The sequence below is a fragment of the Melanotaenia boesemani genome, chromosome 8 (assembly GCF_017639745.1).
Source record: "Melanotaenia boesemani isolate fMelBoe1 chromosome 8, fMelBoe1.pri, whole genome shotgun sequence".
Classification (NCBI taxonomy): domain Eukaryota; kingdom Metazoa; phylum Chordata; class Actinopteri; order Atheriniformes; family Melanotaeniidae; genus Melanotaenia; species Melanotaenia boesemani.
The window spans coordinates 5,964,720-5,979,074 of record NC_055689.1 but is presented as its reverse complement, the minus strand read 5'-3'; the positions used below and the strand labels follow the sequence as shown (position 1 = coordinate 5,979,074).

The 14,355-nt window shown below is 42.3% G+C and overlaps 1 protein-coding gene across 2 annotated transcripts in view; it reads right to left on the bottom strand.

Annotated features, from left to right (window-relative positions):
* The window catches only part of gng12a (guanine nucleotide binding protein (G protein), gamma 12a), a 47,947-nt gene extending 35,146 nt beyond the window's left edge, over nt 1-12,801 (bottom strand). The window contains exons 1-2 of one of the 2 annotated variants that reach the window (XM_041991950.1): nt 12,469-12,801; nt 5,008-5,086 (exon numbers count right to left, since the gene is read on the bottom strand). The gene's annotated coding sequence lies outside the window, so the exon portion shown is untranslated. The remainder of the gene's footprint in view (nt 1-5,007; nt 5,087-12,468) is intronic. The other variant, XM_041991949.1, reaches the window with a different exon arrangement.
* Nucleotides 12,802-14,355: the final 1,554 nt, after the last annotated feature.

Genomic DNA, 14,355 nt, shown 5'->3' with positions numbered 1-14,355 from the left:
GTTTCCATGGTATCGGATGGTGTTTAGACAGAAATACTTGCCGATACCAATCCCCTTTTGGCAGGATTGGCCAGTATTATTGATGCTAATATCAGTATCGGCCCAAATCTAATCTATATTAACTCATCCATAGTGTTATTATTGTGCTGTCCACTGTGGAAAAGACCTTCAAAGCATTTAAAGCTAGAACTGGTGCAGAACTCTGATAGATAATTAATCAGAAAAACTGTTGATGTGTTTTGCAGTTGAATTATGTCATGAATCAGCTCATTATTTAGTTTCTCGGACAATAAGATCTGACAATATGTGAATATTTATCTGTGCTACAAACTGATCATGTCAAATGTTTGGATGTTTGGTTTAGGTGTTCCACAAACACTAATAATATTAGTAATGGATTATATTTCTATAGTGCTTTTCAAGGCATCCAAAGTGCTTTACAATGGATCCATTATTCATTTACTCCTCATTCACACTTGGTGATGGAAACCTACATAATCACAGCTGCCCTGGGGCAAACTGACGGAGACAGCAGCCAATCCGCATCTACAGCCTCTCCGACCACCACCGAACATTCATACTCATTCATACACCAGCGATGCAAACACAGGAGGTAAGGAGGGTGGAGTGTCTAGGCCAAGGACACAATGACAGATTGACTAGAGGGGCTGGAATCGAACCACCAACCTTTTGATTACTGGCCCAGTAATTGGCTTCTCAGCTCATCGACTAACAGTTTAATGGACAGCTCCGTATCTGATCTTACATCAGGGTCTACGAAGAACTTCAACCTTCAACACAGTTTACACTCTAAACACCGCTAGCTTATCTGCTCCCGGCTGCAAACTTCAGGCCTCCACAACAATCTGGAAAAACTAACCTGTCTGTATATATGAGTTTTAAGGTATTATTTTGCACAATACCGGATTTCTTTTTTCTATTTCTTATTCTGTATATGAGATTAAATATGAATATTCCACTTAGAATTACAGAAAGGCTGCTCAGACTGTGACGTGGTTTAAAAGTTTACTGAATCTGTAAGCAGGTAAGAGATGCCGAGTTGACTTGTCTGCTCAAGTCTGTTTTCTCTCTGAGTCCACGCTGGTTTAACTCTGCAGATCTCTTCATCAGAAACTGTCTGCTTTCCTTTCAGAGAGGCAATCTGAAGTTCCACTTACATCATGACATTATCACGGCCCCAGAGCGTTTGTAGATACAAGAACACACACACACACACTGTAGGCTGACAGGAAACAGTTACAGCTTACACATCCATTTTGTATTTAACCCTTAAAACTCCAAGCCATTCTTGATATTTATGGCCTGGCTTTTTTATTTATGTAAAATACATATAGAAGCTCAACCCTTTTAATCCGAGTCAAAATCCAGACTTATTCTTTTTAGGACAGCCTCAGTTGTCAGATTAAGAGGCTAAAATGATGTAAAATGAATTTATCAATAGATCTAGCACCTTTTTTTTCACCTTGGTGCTGATCATCTAGCTGCTGGTTGCAACAGCTCTTACTTGTTTCCTTTCTTTTCTAGTATTTTAACTAGTGCTACGGTAGACTCACCGTCAGCGCCGCACCAGGACAAAAGTTCAGGAAAAGAAGATGCGCTTCAGATCTGTTCTCCTATCCATCATCATGGGAAACCTAAGATCTCTTCCCAACAAGATGGACAAGCTGGCTCGCTCACGGGACATCAGTGGGAGTACAGAGAGCAGTGTCATGTGATCATGTGATAGCAGTGTACGTGCTCCCTTCTGCTCTTGCGGACATAGCTTCTGAGACCCGGCTCACGGTCACCAGCAGGCTGCAGACTTAGCACCTACAGTAGCTCTCACGTCCCATCTGATGAAAATACTGGAGAGACTGATCCTCAAACACCTCCGCTTCAAGTGGAACCCTCCATGGATTCACTAAAGATCGCCTACCGGCCCGGCATCAGAGTGGTTGATGTGGCTATCTTCCTGCTACACCGTCCTCTGGCTCACCTGGAGAAGCCTGGCAGCACTGTGAGAATCGTGTTTTCTATTTTCTCCAGTGCCTTAAACACCATGCAGCCGGTGCTCCTGAAAGCCAAACTGAAGAGGGCTGGGGTGGAACTTCATCTGGTAGAGTGGATTCTAAACTATCTCACAAATTGGTTCCAGTTTGTGAGACCCGGCACTGCTGACCTGCAGCGTAATTGTCCCCTAAGGGACGGTGTTGGACCCGTTTCTCTTCACCCTCCACACGGCAGACTTCATACACAACACGGACAGCTGCGTTCTGCAGAACTTCTCAAATGACTCTGTGATTGCCAGACTAATCACTGAGGATGACGACGTGGACTACAGAGGACTGACACAGGACTTTGTGGACTGGGGTCAGCAAAACCCCATCTTAATCAATGCAGGGAAAACAAAGAAGATGGTGGTGGATTTATGCAGACAGCTGTCCCCTCACTGGTGAACATCCAGGGAACGGACAGAGAGAGGACTCTTATAAGTACCTGGGTGTTCACCTAAACAATAAACTGAACTGGACTCACGACACAGACGCACTGTACAGGAAGGGTCAGAGCAGGTCTTTCTTCTGAGGAAACTGGTCTTTTGGAGTGAAGGGGGACTCCTGAGGACCTTCTCTGAATCTGTGGTGGCATCAGCCTTCCTGTATGGTGAGGTCTGCTGGAGCAGCAGCATCACAGAGAGGGAGAAGAAGAAGCTGGACAAAGTCATAGGGAAGTCCAGCTCAGTCCTGGGCTGTTCTCTGGACTCAGTGCAGGAGGTAGGTAACAAAAGGGTCCTGACAAAAGTGACCTCCATGCTGGACCATGACTCCCACCCCCTGCAGGACGCCCTGTCTGCTCTGGAGAGCAGCTTCAGGGACAGACTGATCCCTCCTCACTGTGTAAAGCAGAGACACTGCATACTTATATTTTTTATATCACCTGCGTGCTTCTGCTAACTGCACCTGTACTGTTGCAACAAAGCAATTCCCCCACTGAGGGACTAATAAATGTTTTCTTATTTTTATTAAGGCCAACCAAAACAACATCCCAGCTGTTTATTTATTTTTATTTTATTTAATTATTTACTTTTATTTTGCTATTTACAGTTATTTATGTTATTATTTACAAACTATCCTCATAAAACCAACTCCAGCTCAGGTCACTGTTAGCGCCACCGTGGTTTAAAAAGTCTTCTTGGCTTTATGCCAGCCACGGAGGACCATTATTTTTGTTTTGTTCAGACATTGTTTTCTGTCTTGCGCTTAATTAAATTTAAATTATTTATTTATTCATGAACTTATATGTTTTATCTTATTTAACTTTTGGGTGCATTTAATTTAAATTTGCTTTTAATGTGATTTTAATTGACAATTTTTTTTATTTATTGTTTTATTTATATTTTATTATTTCATGAACTGTCATATTTTTTTATATTTAATTTCTATTTTTTGCTAGTGTTCCTACACTACCCTTTAGGATTTTATAATTAAACTGTTTTTGTGTTGTTGTTTTTTTTTTGTTCTTTATTTCTTTATCTGTTTTGAGTGTTATTTAGAACATATTCCTATGGAGCGTGGGAAAGAGATGTCGCACTGCAAATCATTGTGGAATTTACAGACATGCCGGCAAACGAAGCACGGCGAACACAGCAGCCACAGCTGGTTTGAAGTGGACTTTTATCAGGTGTATTTTTCAGGTGAGGGATTGTTTTGTTTTGAACTGTCACAACCGTTCTCATGACCATAATGGCAAACCATTGCGTCAGGGTTTTGTTTTTTATTTTTTAAAACACAAAAACAAAAATTCAGTGTCCACATTTCCGATGTTACCAGGCAGCACGGATTCAACAACAATTCAACGAGTATGTTTATTTGTTCGAGAAATTTTTACAGTAGAAAGTCAGTATTAACTGTGTGTGTGATTGATGACTTTAGTTTGCATTCTTTCGTTTTCCTCCAGCTTCACTGTTAGCTTCACCGTTAGCTACATTTTCCAGCTGTTCCAGTGTCAACTTTAGACGTTAGTGTCACACAGTAGCCTAAATGTAAGATATGTATTATTGAAATTATTGTGAGTGTTGGCAGACTGCAGGTTTGACATTAAAGACAGTGCTGGATTAGTGTGTGATGAAGTCAAAACACCTGCTTTCACTGGAGGACGCTGTCAGCTTGATGAGAAGCTAGGAGAGACCAGACGGCTAGCACAGCTCTGGTTGTTAGGGTGGCTGGAGATGTACACCATTTTAAGCAGCCCAGTACCACTAAGCTTGGTAGTTTCTTGTGAAGGAGAGAAAACTTACTTAATAAAATGTTTTGTATGTTGTGCACTGACCAGTATGTGTCCCAGTGTCTGTGTATAAATATTCGGCTTACAGGTAGTACAGAATCCTTACTGGCTGCAAACATCCTAGATTTTTGGGACCGCTCCCCAACTCGTATGGGCCAAATCCGCCTAATGTCTAGACTTCCTCTAGTTAACGTTCCCTTGTCTAATTGTTCAGTTCATCGCAGGAAACCAGTTGTGTGTATAGCCTCAGTAAGTCACACCAGAGTACATATATATTAATAGAAAATAATAATTAATCGATCTCCAAGTTTTATGAATCGATATTGGATTTATTTGATTTAAATCTATTAAAATAAATCGATAAATCGATTTTTTTAAACCCAGCTCTACTGAAAATCAAATCGAAAAATCAATAAGGTCACAAAAGTTTGAGCTTTAGAGCTCTAAATATTTTCTTGTATTCCAGGTCACTGCTGTTTTTACGTTTCTGAGGTCTTCTGTCTATCAGGGGAAATTAAAGGAATAACTGGTTAGTGATAGCTGATTTTGGGCAAAGAGTAGTAATATACACATATAGTATAGAAAAAACAAACACAAAAGAACAAGTAAAACTTTTTAAATAAACACCCAGCTCTGAGGAGGAAGTTGTGAAAATGAGGCATTCACTGGTTTCTGTATCCTGATGAATTTCACACGCTCAGTACTTGCATGAGACGCCAGGCCTACCTTCTCTGCCTGTCTCTTCCACTCAGACTGACACAGACAATTACAGCAGCTCTGCAGCCTGAATACTGATTTTTCTGCCCTAGAAATGAAAATCAGACAGAAAGTGCAGCAGCAGTAAAACATCAAGCCTGGGAAGAAAAAAAAAATGTTGACACAAGATACAGGAAGGAATTAGGCCTGCTTCACTACCTTGCTTATACCTATCTGAAATGGTTACCATGACAACACTTCCTGCTTGGCAAACAGGTACACATTTGAGGCTGTCAGCATGATTAAGACACGAGTACTAGCAGCTGTTCATGTACAACAGTTATTCATGTTTACTTGTGTTCTGTGTCATTCCCTTAAAAAAAAAAAAAAGAAAAGAAAAAAAGAAAAATCAACTATGAACTTTTTTGTATAATTTTAGCTTTCTTGGCCTACGGGGGAGCGGATAATAGATGAATCTTGATTTTGAGTCATGCTAGGTATTTCAGAAAAGCTAGTAATTTAGTTACCAAACCAAAAGATGGGTGTGACTGTGTACGTGCAGAGTCATTGCTGCTCTTGCTGCATCTGCTCCTGGGTAAGGTGGAATGTAAGAAACCCAGTTACTGTAGGACCGGCCTTGTCCTACCAACACACACATACTAAGAAAGCTTTTACAATTTACCAGGGCTCCAGACCAGCTTTTAGCGCTGGTTGCACTGGTGGGCCCAACTTTTTCATTTGGGTACACCAGCAAATAATTTAGGTGCACCCCAATTTTTACAGTGTCGCTCTCAGCAGCTCATTTTAATGACCGTTTGTGATCATTACACACAAACATTATTGGTTATTCAAATTATTGTGATCAATAATGAGGTTTAGAAAAATGTTTGTCTTCATTTGAAACACAAGTATAAACAAATAAACTTAAAACTGTAACTTTACTGAACTAACTCAAACTAGAAATTTCAAACTTATGAAAACATCTCATGAGAGATATGCTGCTTCTGGCAAATTTCCCTCCTCTGGATTCACGTTTTATCTTTTTCATTATCTACTTGAACAGGAATTCTGGGAAAAGCAGCTCCTCTTTGGCTTTATTACCAAACTGCAAGATCTGTTTTTTGTTTTAAATACATGGCTGCCTTTTATACTACAGTGTTTCCTTTTTCATTATTAGTCTTGGCAACTCATCCACTCATCAAAAACCTCAGTTTCATCTTTGATTCATCACTTAAGTTTGACAAACAGGTCAGTTCAGTAGTAAACTATACACTGGCATTACTCAGTCTTCTCTCTACCGCTTACAAATTGTTCAGAACGCTGCAGCCAAACTTTTAACAGGAACCTGCAAATGGGACCACATCACCCCCATCCTGGCCTCTCTCCACTGGCTGCCCGTTAAATTCAGAATTGATTTTAAACAGCTTTGTTTGTTTCTAAAGCGCTGCATGGATTTGCACCCAGCCAAAAATCAAAGATCTTTTAAACTCTTACTCCTCCAGATCCCTCAGGTAGGCTGAGCTGGGGCTGCTAGTGATACCACGCTCAAACTTCAAACTCAGGGGTGACCTTGCCTTTGCAATAGAAGCCAACCCAGACTCTAGAATAACATCTCCCCCTTAAATACAGGTTAAAAACACACCTCTTCTCCCTAGCCTTTAAATCTTCCTGATTGGACCTCCTTTTTTGCTCATTCTGTGTTTATTTGTTCCCTTGTTTTATGTTGCTGTTGTTTGTAACTGAAACTGTTCAAACAACTGTTCGTGGTAAGTTGTTTTTAGATGTGCTTTTTAAGTAAAATTGAATGATTGAAACTAGAGTGACTATATCAGGTGAGCACACCATTCCTTCAGTAGACAGAAAACAAGCTAACCAGCTGAAAATCAGACAAAAATATCAGTTTTTAAAACTCGCCCTGGGAGGTGAAGATAGAGTCGTATTACGGCTTAAAATTGATCTAATATTCTTTGTAGATTTTATTAACATCAACGTGTTATCTATATTTTATATTCCAGAGCTGCGTAGCTTTGGATTTCTTCACAGAGAAAACGACACACAGAAAGAGGTCAAAACACATTCAACTCTCATCCAGCTTTTCTGCTTCATTTTGCTCAGACATGGCGAAAAACTCTTAAGTTAGTGAGAATAGCACCACATATGAGCAAATTCCACCATATTCCATGTTTTACAATCTTTTGGTTTTTTATCACAGTATTTTTCTTCTCTGAGGTCAGGTAAGGAGGGAATGAACACAGAATATACAGACAAACATTCAGATAGATAATTAAAGTCCTTCACCTGCACTGGTGCAACCAAGAAAAAAAAGTAAGCTGCAGTCAAATTTTTGGTCGCATGTGCAACCGAAATGGTCACACTCTACAGACCTGTTTAAAGAACATCCTTACAGAGCTCTTTAAATATCAGGATTTTGTTAAAGTAAAACATAAAAAATCATAGAAGAGACTCAAGAAAGATTATCTGGAATCTTGACCTGGGCCTTCTGATCTCATTATTTCCCACAGATTCCACCTAGTGTGTTTGTCAATGAAAAAAATTTATTCTATAACACATACTATATATATATATATATATATATACACACACACACACACATCCATCTGCCTGCATCTTCCCAGCCACCACACCCTGCCTGTTCAGAGGTTTTCCCATACTATAATCTCTCCATCATGTCCAGGGTCTGCCCTGGGGTCTCGTGTTCACCTGAACAGACATGTCTAAACCTCAACATCTGTCATGTAAGAGTGAAGCACAGTGTCAGAAAATGGTTAGCTGATACTTCCTGTCATTAACTTAAAATTAAAATGACTAACTTTTTGTTCAGGTTTTACTGTTTACATTCACAATCCACTTTATCAGGTCCATCTTCTAGTACCAGGCTGTTCCCTTTTTCCTTCAGAACTGTCTTAATTCTTGGTGCCATAGATTGAACATGGTGGTGAAACCTTCCTCAGAGGTTTTCTCCATACTGACATGACAGCATCACACAGTTGCTGCAGGTTTGTCGGCTGCATCCATGATGAGAATCTCCCGTTCCACCACATCCCAAAGCTGCTCTACTGGACTGAGATCTGGTGGCTGTGGAGGCCGTTGGAGTCCAGTGAACTTATTGTCATGTTCTAGAAAGCAGGTGGAGATGATCTGAGCTTTGTGACATGGTGCATTATCCTGCTGGAAGTAGCATCAGAAGATGCTCCACTGTGGTCATAAAGGGATGGACATGGTCAGCAACAATACTCAGGTAGGCTGTGATGGTTAAACCAGGCCACGGTGGTACTAAGGGGCCCAAATTGGGCCAAGAACATATCCTCCACACCATTACACCAGCAGCAGCCTGAACTGTTGACACAAGGCAGGATGGCTCCATGTTTTCATGAGTCCACCAGATTCTGAGTCTAGCATCTGAATGTGGAGCTGAAATGGAGACTCATCAGACCAGCAACGTTTCTCCATCTTCTATTGTCCAGTGTTGGTGAGTGTGTGTGAATTGTAGCCTCAGTTTCCTGTTCTTAGCTGACAGGAGGCACCCGGTGTGTCTTCTGCTGCTGCAGTCCATCTGCTTCAAGGTTGGACGTGTTGTGTGTTCAGAGATGCTGGTCTGCAGACCTTGGTAGGAACCAGTGCTTATTTGACTTCCTGTTGCCTTTCTATCATCTCCAACTAGGGCTGCAACTAATGACTATTCTGATATTATATTATATTATTAAAACGACTAGTTGACCAATCGGATTATGTACCTCATGATTATTATAAATGGCTCTTATTTCACTTTCAGCTTTGAAATCTTGCATGAGGTTGTTATGAAAGTCTGCCGTGCCTCCTCTTTAAATGTTCGAGCATTGCAGACATACTTCCGTGGTACACAAGGTCCGCTTGACAAATCTCGCATGCATTTAATTTATTTTATAAGTTTAACGTAAAGTTAGCCCTGACTTTTTACGTCCTCTGACGCTGTTTTGCTCCCTAGTCAGCCGCCATATTTTTCCACTGGTGGACTTTATTGCGCATGCGCAACTCTCAGCAGAGATTAAAAAATAAGGAGACGATGGCTGTGTCCGAATGTGCACCCTACTCCGTACATAGTGCCCTATATAGGGGTCACGCCATTTTGTAGGGGTGTCCGAATGTCCAGAAAGAAAAAAGTAGGGCACTCAAAATTACCCACAATGCATCTTGAAAAGCAGTGAGCATCGATGGTCACTAGACGGGCTAATATAGACAACAATGCATTGCGAGCAGAAGCTCAACATGGCGCAAGGAGGCGAAAAAAACGAGCGGCGCGAAATGACCTATAAGCAAACAAACAAAAAATAAAATACAGCATAAGGAATAAAAATAAAAATATTTACACACAACTTTGGATTGGATTTGGAATGACATCTTGACGCGGGTTGTGGTTGCCGTGGTGACGGCAGTAGTCACGTGATTTGCGGCGACGAAGAAAATAGGCAGCTCCGTGTCCAAATCGTCAAGAGAATGAGTCACTATGTAGTGTGCTATATAGTGCAGCCCTATGTAGTGAACGAGGGGTTAGGGAGTAGGGTGGACATTCGGACACAGCCGATGTCTCACTCTGTAGTTTTTTCCCCCTCTCTGCGCATGTGCAACTCTCAGCGGAGATAGGATTAGAAGACGATGTCTCACTCTGTAGTTGTTGTTTTTTTTTTGTTTTTTTTTTGTTTTTTTCCGACATAGTCGACGGCTAAATGCGTTGTCGACTATTTTCATTGTCGACTATTTTCATTGTCGACTATTGTCGACAACGTCGACTAATCGTTGCAGCCCTATCTCCAACCTGTCAGTCCCTTCTCCTCTGACCTCTGACATCAACAAGACATTCTGGTCCAGACAACTGCTGCTCACTGGATATTTTCTCTTCTTCAGACCATTCTCTGTAAACCCTAGAGATGGTTGTGTGTGAAAATCACAGTAAGTACTCAGACCAACAACCATGTCACGTTTAAAGTCACTTAAATCTCCTTTCTTCCTCATTCTGATGCTCAGTTTGAATTTCAGCAAGTCGTCTTCACCATGTCTACATGACTAGATGAGTTAAGTTGCTGCCCTGTGATTGGCTGATATCTGTGTTAACAAGCAGCCGAAAAGGTGGAGCTGATAAAGTGGACGGTGAGTTTATATGTGAAACATATCTTAAAAATAACTACTCATTTTCTTTTTAATCAATCGGTTGACAGTTTAAATAACTATTGTAAGCATGATTAATACATTATGCCAATTAAAAGTTGATAAACATCAGAAAAACATTCTTAACAACTGATCCATTACTTTCTAAAGCATAATTTCTTTAAATAGCTTATTTTAACCAACAATTATTTAAAACCGTGAAAATGTTCAGTTTACTTTTACTTAATCATTCCACATCATTCCAGTGGAGAAGAAGTCAGCAAATATGAGGAATTTGAGTGACAGTGTTTAAGGCAAGGTAAGGCAGTTTCTAATCACAAGCTGGAATCAGTTACTTATATTTTCAGCTCTAAATTAATCCCAGGAGTAATCAGCCCCATAGATGACAGAAATTGGTGTCTCCATGTCACTACACTATAATTATGAGGCACAAACAGGAAAAAGTGTGACAAGTAGTTTATAACCTGTACTTATAGAAACATGTACTTTCCTTCACTTCCTGTGAATCACTGGTAAGGAAGTAGTACAACCACTAAGAAGGGAAATTAACACTCACGTTCTACTTCAACAAACTCTGCATGGAGGGGAATCCACAGATAGCCCTATGAGGAAACAGATCCTAGCTGATGAGATGCTCAGACTCGAGGCCACCGCTGCACTTCCTCCCACACCGAGCTGACTGTTTGTCAGAAAGAAAACTCGTCCTCAGAGCCGCCGATCGAGTCAGGCTGCATTCTGAGTCAGAGGAGAGGTTGTGGCGTGCCGCCTCCACAGCAGCATATTTAAGATGATAAGCTGTTACAGCATTGGTTCCAGCTGCATGATGTGCCACATCCCAAATCATCCCAACAGTTCTTCCCTTGTTCCACAGGTTCAACTGAGAACTTCCACTCTAACTGCAAAGGGAATCCCATCTAATCTTTGTATTAGAGCCATTGTATAATGGCTCCCATTACACCACCTACCCCTTCCTTTTGTGACTAATCAATTTCAATGCATTACAGGATGAGACAGAGGTCCAACCAGAAAGTGGGCTAAAGGCCCATTTATCCTGACAGTTTCGTCCACCTTCTGTGTCGGTTACGGGCACAATTTGGTCAGTTTTCAGGGAGCGTAGCTATCCTTCGCTAGATGCAGAGGACAGAGCAATACCACCGGAAATCACCGGGGGGATGCTGAGCACAATAGCTGACATGCGACCAGCGAAAGAAACAAAGCAGCGAAAAAGAAGAGGAAGACAAGGACAGCGACTGTCGAAATTGTGCAAACTTTTAAAGAAATGTGTGAGTGTTTTGGGCGTGTTCGGGTGGTTGGAAACAACTTTTTAGCGACGCATTACCATCGCCAAATGGTGTCTGAAACTGAAGTCGGCTGCAGGACTGAACTCTGAGCTCAGCACTGCCCCCTAGTGGAGGAATTGACTTAACAGCCACGGCAACGCAAAAGACGCACGGAAGTATGAGGACGGCGACGTATGCCAACGTTTGAAACCGACGTTGTTATTTACATACGGAAGGAAATATAAATGAGCCTTAACTCTCTCACAACTACAAATATTCCAAAAACGCTGATATCATGAGGATTTTAAAATTAAACCTGTCAGGCTGAACCGACCCAAACCTCAGCCATCAGTACCAGGAAGAAGATGTGTGGTGCTGGGCGTCCAGTGCGCTGCAATGTGACCCCTCATGTTAATGTGAAATGTAGAGGAGGCTTTGATGGCGGTGAACGGGGTACTAATGAGTTGGCCTTATCAATGACTAGTCTGTGTTCTGTCTTCCTAATGACCAGAGGACATCAACAGAGCTGTTGATGATCCCATGTAAACATCTCAGCCGCTTCCCTGTGTGGGGGCCTCCACTTCAACCATCAAACCAGAATATAACTATTACTAACTACCATTATCTGTCATTATTATGTGAAGGAAACTGTCGGTATATATCTATATATCTATCTATCTCTCTCTCTCTCTCTCTCTCTCTCTCTATATATATATATATATATATATATATATATATATATATAATCAATTTGTTTTTTCAGTGATAAATACATTAGATGGACTGTGGGAAATAATGAGTCCTGAAGGCCCAGCTCAAGCTACCACCTGTTGAACGTGAAATTCATTGAGATATGAATAATAATATGTTTATGTGAGACCACTTGTAGAGGTGAAAATTTGTGGGTGTAATTTAGTAGTGCTGCTGCACACACAGATGAAGAGAGAGAGCTGACAGTCAATATGTCTGATAGTTGAGCAGACTGACATCAACTGTTGCTTCGGTAAAAGCTCGTTGTGAGACTGTATGGACGAATGGCTCATCTTACCTGGTTGGAGCGACGTCGAGTCGAGTCTTGCTGCGTTTCTTTTCACTGAAGCCAAACTGTATCCGTCAACAGTCTGGGAGGAGACCTTTCCCTCTGCTCCGTCGCTCGTGGCGTAATGTCAGAACTATTGACTGTCGCCACCACAGACTAAAGTAAAACCACCTGTATACGCTTTACTCTCGACTTTACTTCGTGGGGCCAGTCGGTGTTGACTGATTTATTTATTTTAACTGTCGACTACTTTTTCTTCTTGGACAGCGACACCTTTTCCTCCTCCACTTGGGCGAAAACAGACGAAATCTGTAGGGAGGCGGACCGATCAGTAACACAGGCGGACGCTTGCGAGCGTCAAGCTAACAGCTGACAGGATATGTTACTTCCGGAGATTTTCAAATTAAGAATTGAAGGAATTTCAACACAAGAGGAAATGGTACACAAATCTAATTTCTTCTGGAAAAGGCACACTTAAACAACACAGTGTAACTCCAAGTCAATCACACTTCTGTAAAATTAAACTGTCCGCATAGGAAGCAACACTGATAAAAATTAATTTCACATGCTGTTGTGCAAATGGAAAAGACAACAGGTGGAAATTAAAGGCAATTAGCAATACACCCCCAATAAAGGAGTGGTCCTGCAGGTGGTGACCACAGACCACTTCTCAGTTCCTGCTCTCTGGCTGATGTTTTGGTCACTTTTGAATGCTGGCGGTGCTTTCACTCTAGTGGTAGCATGAGACGGAGTCGACAACCCACACAACTGGCTCAGATATTGCAGCTCATCCAGGATGGTACATCAATGCGAGCTGTGGCAAGAAGGTTTGCTGTCAGCGTAGTGTCCAGAGGATGGAGGCGCTACCAGGAGACAGGCCAGTACATCAGGAGACGTGGAGGAGGCTGTTGGAGGGCAACAACCCACCAACAGGACCGCTACCTCTGCCTTTGTGCAAGGAGGAACAGGAGGAGCACTGCCACAGCCCTGCAACATGACCTCCAGCAGGCCACAAATGTGCATGTGTCTGCTCAAACGGTCAGAAACAGACTCCATGAGGGTGGTATGAGGGCCCACCGTCCACAGGTGGGGGTTGTGCTTACAGCCCAACACCGTGCAGGACGTTTGGCATTTGCCAGAGAAAACACCAAGATTGGCAACTTCGTCACTGGAGCCCTGTGGTCTTCACAAATGAAAGCAGGTTCACACTGAGCACATGTGACAGACGTGACAGTCTGGAGACGCCGTGGAGAACGTTCTGCTGCCTGCAACATCCTCCAGCATGAACGGTTTGGCAGTGGGTCAGTAATGGTGTGGGGTGGCATTTATTTGGGGGGCCGCACATCCCTCCATGTGCTCGCCAGAGGTAGCCTGACTGACATTAGGTACCAAGATGAGATCCTCAGACCCCTTGTGAGACCATATGCTGGTGTGGTTGGCCCTGGGTTCCTCCTAATGCAAGACAATGCTAGACCTCGTGTGGCTGGAGTGTGTCAGCAGTTCCTGCAAGAAGAAGGCACTGATGATATGGACTGGCCCGCCCGTTCCCAGACCTGAATCCAACTGAGCACAGCTGGGACATCATGTCTCGCTCCATCCACCAACACCACGCTGCACCACCGACTGTCCAGGAGTTGGTGGATGCTTTAGTCCAGGTCTGGGAGGAGATCCCTCAGGAGACCATCCGCCACCTCATCAGGAGCATGCCCAGGTGTTGTAGGGAGGTCATACAGGCACGAGGAGGCCACACACACACTACTGAGCCTCATTTCAACTTGTTTTAAGGACATTACATCAAAGCCTGTAGTGTGATTTTCCACTTTAATTTTGAGTGTGACTCCAAATCCAGACCTCCATGGGTTAATAAATTTGATTTCCATTGATAATTTTTGTGAT